We start from the raw sequence: 6311 nt of genomic DNA, 5'->3' as shown, positions 1-6311 counted from the left end.
CCATCGCAGTAGTATCGGATTATTATGATCTGAAATGGTACGGGACAGGTATTCAATCTCATCAATTAGGTAATGTATGTCAGGGGTAAAGAGAAACAAATGTAAGCGGACGTGTAAGTCATGGAGGGTTGAGAAGTAGAAGTAGTACCAACCCAGCAGGTGTTGGCCTCTCCAGGAGTCTATCAAGCCCTATTGTTGTTGCCAGTCGGAAAATGTTTTGGCTGTGTGGATCATCTGGGAGTCCCGCAGCGGTGGTGCGAACTATCCAGTAGGGTGTCAGAGACACAGTTAAAGTCACCCCGTATTAATGTTGTTGTTGTTAACCATGGAACCAAGCGTCAAGACAGATGCCCAAAGAAGGTACCCTGATTCGTGTTGGGTGTATTTACGCTCACCAGTGCCACCTCTTTGCCATCCAATCGGCCTTTTAATGCCACATATCTACCCTCCGTATCACTCATGACCTCTGTGAGCTGGAATGGGACCCCTGCTCTTATCCATATAAGCGTTCCCCTAGCATATGCAGAGTATGTGGTAAATTATGCTTGGCCTCGCCATCTCCTTTTCAGTGCCTGACCTTCTTTGGCAGTGAGGTGTGTCTCCTGCAGGAGCACAATGTGTGCTCCTTGTCTATGCAGGTATGCCTTTTCGCCATGGTATGCATATCTCTGACATTCCATGCCAGACATTTATATCCTAGGACCTTAGCCATGTGCAGTGTTGGTGTGGAGTACATATTCCCTTTGTTCTATACTTGTAATCCCACTCACCCTACTTAATGTATCCCCGTCTAGATTGTGTGTATGGTGTGTGCGACTCGCTAAGCCCCAACTGTACCGGCATCAGCCAATAACCCCAACTCACCCTCCCCAGGCCCAGCAGCAATGTGTGCCCCGCCCAAAACATGCTAATGTTTGTTAACATTTGTGACAGAGCTTCTACAGTCAGTTCCGGTGGCTCAGTGGAATAAAGCAGTCACTGCCGGGGCCTGTGTTCAACCTCATGGTCATAGGCTCAAATCTCGGCGGGTCCACTCAGCCTTTTATACATTTGTGGTTGATAAAATGAGTACCATTCAGTTGGGCAACAATAAACATCTGTTATTCAGTGCCAGGACACCTTCGGATAAATGTGCGCTTTAAAGATACACATGTATGTTACAGCGCTCTGACCCAGCATGTCTGGGAATTACAGGGAGGCATTCCTTTAGAGTTCTTGTTCAGAGAGTTTCCCAGGGTCTGTGGGTAGGAGGTTAAGAGCAGCTAGGGCTGCAAACCAGCTTAGTAAACCAGCTGGAAGTTGCATGATGTAAATGATATTGTCAGCAGTGCATGGTGTGATCTTGGGCATCTCCAAGATTGAAGTTCCAGAAGCATTGGATTCCAGGTCTGATTCAGAGTCTTGAGGGAGTAACTTCTTCTCTGATGTATCCTGCTTTTGCTGACCCCTACTTATTTGGACTACAACCTCCATTGCCCTCTGCCGTCCCAGTGGAGCTTCGGCCTGAGATGGTATTGTACTTGTAGTCAGCGTCTCATGTGTCTGGGATTCCTGTGCTGGCACTCCCATTCTCTATCTTCTGTGCTAGGTCTTGGCTCACCCTGGGTTTCTAGCCAATCTAATGTCTCATGCAAGGTCTGTAAGAACGGCACCCCGTCTGGGGTCACCACTCTCAGCTTTGCCGAAAAAAGCATGGAGTACAGAGGTCTATCTGCCGTATTTACTTTTTGACCTCCTGGTAGAATGCCCTCTGCAGTTGGTCCTCCCTAGAGAAGTCTGGGACAATACACACAGTTGTGTTCTTGGCCCTCAGCACTCTTTTTTTTGCACACTAATGCGAGTATGGAGTCCCGATATCTATAGTGTAGGAGCAGCACAATCATACCGATGGTGGCGGACACCTGGCCGGTATGCAACCACTCTCTCAAGGGCGAAGAAAGCAGAGAGGCCCACGCTGATTGTAACCATTGCTCCAGGTATTGTACTGTGTTTGCTCCATTGATTTTCTCCGTGAGGCCTATGACCCTAATGTTATGGCAGCTGGAGCAATTTTCTGCATTTTCCGCTCTTGTCTCTAGCATCCACACTTTGACTTCCATGGCCTGCAGCTGTCTCTTCAGTGTGGTCATAGCGGGGATGATGTTTGCTAATACGCATTCATTGCTAGTCACCTTCTCCGTTAGCTTCCTATGGTCATCTTTCAGCAAACTGAGGTCAGTGCCAATGGTATCAATTTTGAGTTCCAGGTCCTCTCTGGAGGCCGTGATAGCGTGAAGTATATCTTGGAGCGTGGCATCTGCCCCGGTGGTTGCTGGCACAGTTGTTTTCGATGTCACAGGTGCAGTTGTCTTTCGCTGATCCAGGTCTTTCAGTTTAGAAGGCTTGCCCATTGTTTCTGGTTTGGTTTAGGGTGGGTACGAAGTTTAAGTAGCCACCATGTTGGGCTTTGGACTCTCTTCCTATGAATGTTTCCCAGCGACCAGATCTGTCTAGTACCCTAGGTGCTATGAGTTTGGCAGTGGCAGTTTGCTTATAGGCGGCTCAGGGTGCTAAGAACATCGGGCGGAATTTTCTCTCTTCGTATGTGCGATGCCTTCAGCTGCTACAGCTAGTTATGCCTGCAGGCTCTTCCTTAAGTCCACTTCTGCAGACACCAATCACCTATGGAGCCCTGGCAGTCTGCTGCAGCTTTTATCACACAGGGGTGCCCCATAGCCCCGCAGTGGGTAAGAACGCCTCTCTTCCTTAGTCACTTTTCCCTCTCAAACTCCGGTTCCCATCTCAGGCGGAACATAGGTCCCTATGGCTGTGATGATACATTTGAATGTCTGTCTCACAAACTTTCTACGGTACTTTCCTCTTCCACCATGGTGACCACAGGTAACGGGAAATATCAGGGTTTGGTTCCGGAGAAGGCTACCAAATCCAAGGAAATCAGTAGGCACACAAATTACCCACTCCCAACTTGGGAGGTGATGATAAAGACTATACAGAATTATTTTGAGGCTCAGTATTTGGTAATAATTCCCTTTAAATCCTTTAAGGAGGATCCACCGGAGAGCAAGTCTTGGGTCAGCAGCCACACCAATGGCATTTACTGAAGTTTAAATTAATGTTGCAGTGGTTAAAAAGCTTGAAGTTGAATCTTTGGATTATACTGGCAATCCACCACGAGGTAAGCTCCTGATCAGTATCCTGGGGGTCTGAAATGTTTACTTTGAAAAAAGTTAGAGTGTTAACCCCTTCCGTGCTCATGACGAGCTCAGCTCGTCATGAGGCACGGTGCTCTTGAGCTCATGACGAGCTGAGCTCGTCATGACCACACCCACTAACATTATGGTCCAGCACAGCAGGGGAATTTCAAGAGCAGCCAAGGTGTTAAATGGAGGCAGTCACTCAGATACTTCAGCTAGGAATATTGGAATAGGACTCCAGTTCTAACTTGTAATTTCTCTGAACTGGGGTCATGATTAAGAGAGACAGCTGTGGGCATTCATAATGTGCTGAGAGAGGTGAAATTCTTGGACTGGGACAAGTCGAACCAAAGTGAAAGCCCTAACCATGAATGTTTCATTAATCAAGAATGAAGGTTTGAGGTTGGCAAGATTATCAGATACCATCATAGTTCCCACCATAAACTATGCAGACAAGTAATTTGGCGGTGGTATGCCGATGACCCGTTAAGCAACTTCAGAGGAACCAAAGTCTATAGGTTCCAGACGGGAGTATAATTGCAAAGCTGAAACTTGAAGGAATTGCCAAGACATCACCAGTTGTGGAGTTTCTGCTTTAATTTGACTTAGCACGGGGAACATCACCTGGCCTGGACGCGGAAATGGCTGACATATTGATGTCTCTATCTCGATTTGGTGGGTGGTTGCACATGGCCGTTCTTAATTGTTGGAAAACTTAGTTTGGTTAATTCTGATAAAGAGTGATAATCATCTATGTTAACTAGTTATGTGGCCCCCAGTGGTCAGTGTTCAACTTTCTCGAAGCAACAATTGGTATTCACTCACACAAGTTTGAGCAATAACAGGGCTGCGATGCCCTTAGATATCTGGAGCTGCATGCATGCTACACTGAATTGATTGGTGTGCCCTCTGCCAACAGTCGTGGGTAATACATAGAGCCCCATTAATGATAGGAAATAGGGACTGCTGTTATTTCTCATGAATAAGTAATTCCTAGGAAGGGCATTGGTGAAGTGTCTGTCCTTTGTACATTTTGCCTCACTGTTATAAATTGGATGATTTAATGGAGACTTTGGATTGGCGAAACCAAAGGTAAACAAGGCCCTGAGAAAGCACAGAGAAGATGATCAAACTTGACTATCTACAGAGGAAGTGAAAGTCAGAACAAGGGTACAGTAGGTAAAAAACAGAACTGGACTGAACCTCAGCTACATCCCATATTTAAGCAGGCACAGGACGAAGTACCTCCCCTAGCTGCTTGGGCAAGAGCTGGGTGTAGGCAGGCTCCTCTTCCCACCAAGGAGGACCCAACTGATGCACATGAAGGCTGTGTGGAGGGGACCCAGGCTGTGAGGGGCTCAACGTGACAAAAAGCCCTCCCGAGAATGAACTCACACTCACACAGCACAATATCAGGAAATTGAATTGCAGTGCCTCCATTGTCCAAGAGAGAGATCATGCCAAGTGAGCCCTCCTGTGTCCGATCCCGGCACTTCTACTTTTGAGCAACTGAGAAGTGCGCTGGAATTGGACAGTGAAGAGGCCCTGGTTGATCCCCAGACTCCTCTTAGCAGAGACTCCGTGCCACTAGGAGACACCCTGGACACGATCACCTGTGGCCACATGATGTTATTGCTCCTGGGGGCGGAAAAGAAGCTGGCTTCCATGCACTCACCCCAGTGGCGATTGCCTGAGTCATTCCAACAAACATGGATAACCTGAATCTTCTGTACCTCTCAAATGGCAAATCTCCACCATGCATGGGGATTCCAGACTGGCAGCATGGCTTTCAGCGGCCACCTGGGTAGAGGACTCTCAGTGTGCAGTGGTTGAGCCCTTTCTCCCTCCAGACACAGTCAAAGGTAGACAGTGGACATGCAGATGGGGTGACCATTCTTTGTTGCCAGGGACCTAGTTGTCCTGTCCTCTGCGCCTGGACTGGGTTTGAATTTTGATGACTAGCGTAGACCTGCCTGGATATCCAGGTGGGCCTGTGGTGGAGCTACCTACCTTTGGTGATGTGGAACCTGCCTGATGCTGCAGACAGCAGCTCCAGGGCAGTGCTGCTATCCTCCCCCCGTCCTCTACCTCCAGGTGGGAAGACACATAGGAATTTGCCATTGACTCTAGTTGGTGGATCACTTGGCTTGCATTTTAGATGAAAAATTCAGCTAGCTAAGAGAACTAGTGTGAATAACAGGACACATTGATCATCAACAGCTTGCAGCCCTCGGTTGATCCTAGGGCTATGTCTGTCTAAAGGTTTGCTTGTATATCAATTGCCCCTAGGACTCCACCAGTGTCTGGAAGGGCCTATCACAGGAGGCTCTTCTCCCTTCATCCGTCAAGATGTTACTCCAATCACTTATCACAGAACCCACAGGAGGAGGGCAGGTGCCTGATCTGCCCCAAAGTGGGAAACCCCAAGAGGGCCCGGCTGAGTGCTTTATGTGGCTGTCTATGGTATTCCTGACTGTCTGTGCACATAGGCCTTGGGGGTCTGCCTCTGCTCAGTTTAACTATGGTCCCTGGCTTCTGATCTAAAAAAGGATGTATTGCCACTCACCCTTGTGTGAAAGAGGCCTAAAACATCTGCTGGGAGCACTTGCGCATATGGGGACAGGATTTCTCCCCACGCCTTGGTATTTGACTACGACCTCAGACTAGGCATGGCGTCCAAACTGATCTTTGCTTTTGTGTCTGTCTGTGGATGTCTATATGGCAGTGTCCTTCTGCTACTGCTTGTGGGAGGAATGGGCACTGTTCCACATGGAGGGCTGCCTCCATGTGCTGCAAAGATCCTAAGCCTCGGCTCCCTTCCTGCACCACCAGGTGCAAAGTGTGGGGCATCCCTTCTTGCAGGTTTGTGAGATGACCAGATGGGTCAACCTGGCACCAGCAGAGGCGCCGGCAAGCAAGTCATTGGCATGAGTCAGGTCCTCATTGGGTGGGTGATTCGGTTTGCAATCTGCAGTCCGCATGGGCACTCTGGTTGGTAGCTCCCATGTGCCTGGGCACTCTGGTTGGTGGTTGGATCATGCTATCCGGTAAGTGGTTGGACCGGGACATCTGGTTGGTGGATGGACTGTGCCATCTGGGCAGGGACAGAGTGACCAG

At 48.7% G+C, this 6311-nt stretch overlaps 1 pseudogene; it reads left to right on the top strand.

The window, feature by feature from the left end:
• Positions 1-5316: 5316 nt before the first annotated feature.
• On the top strand, positions 5317-5460 carry LOC147688616 (5.8S ribosomal RNA; annotated as a pseudogene).
• The last annotated feature ends 851 nt before the right edge of the window (positions 5461-6311 follow it).

This window comes from Lissotriton vulgaris, chromosome 10, assembly GCF_964263255.1.
Source record: "Lissotriton vulgaris chromosome 10, aLisVul1.2, whole genome shotgun sequence".
Taxonomy (NCBI): Eukaryota; Metazoa; Chordata; class Amphibia; order Caudata; family Salamandridae; genus Lissotriton; species Lissotriton vulgaris.
The sequence above is the reverse complement of the archived record's forward strand: the minus strand, read 5'-3'. Positions and strand labels throughout refer to the sequence as shown.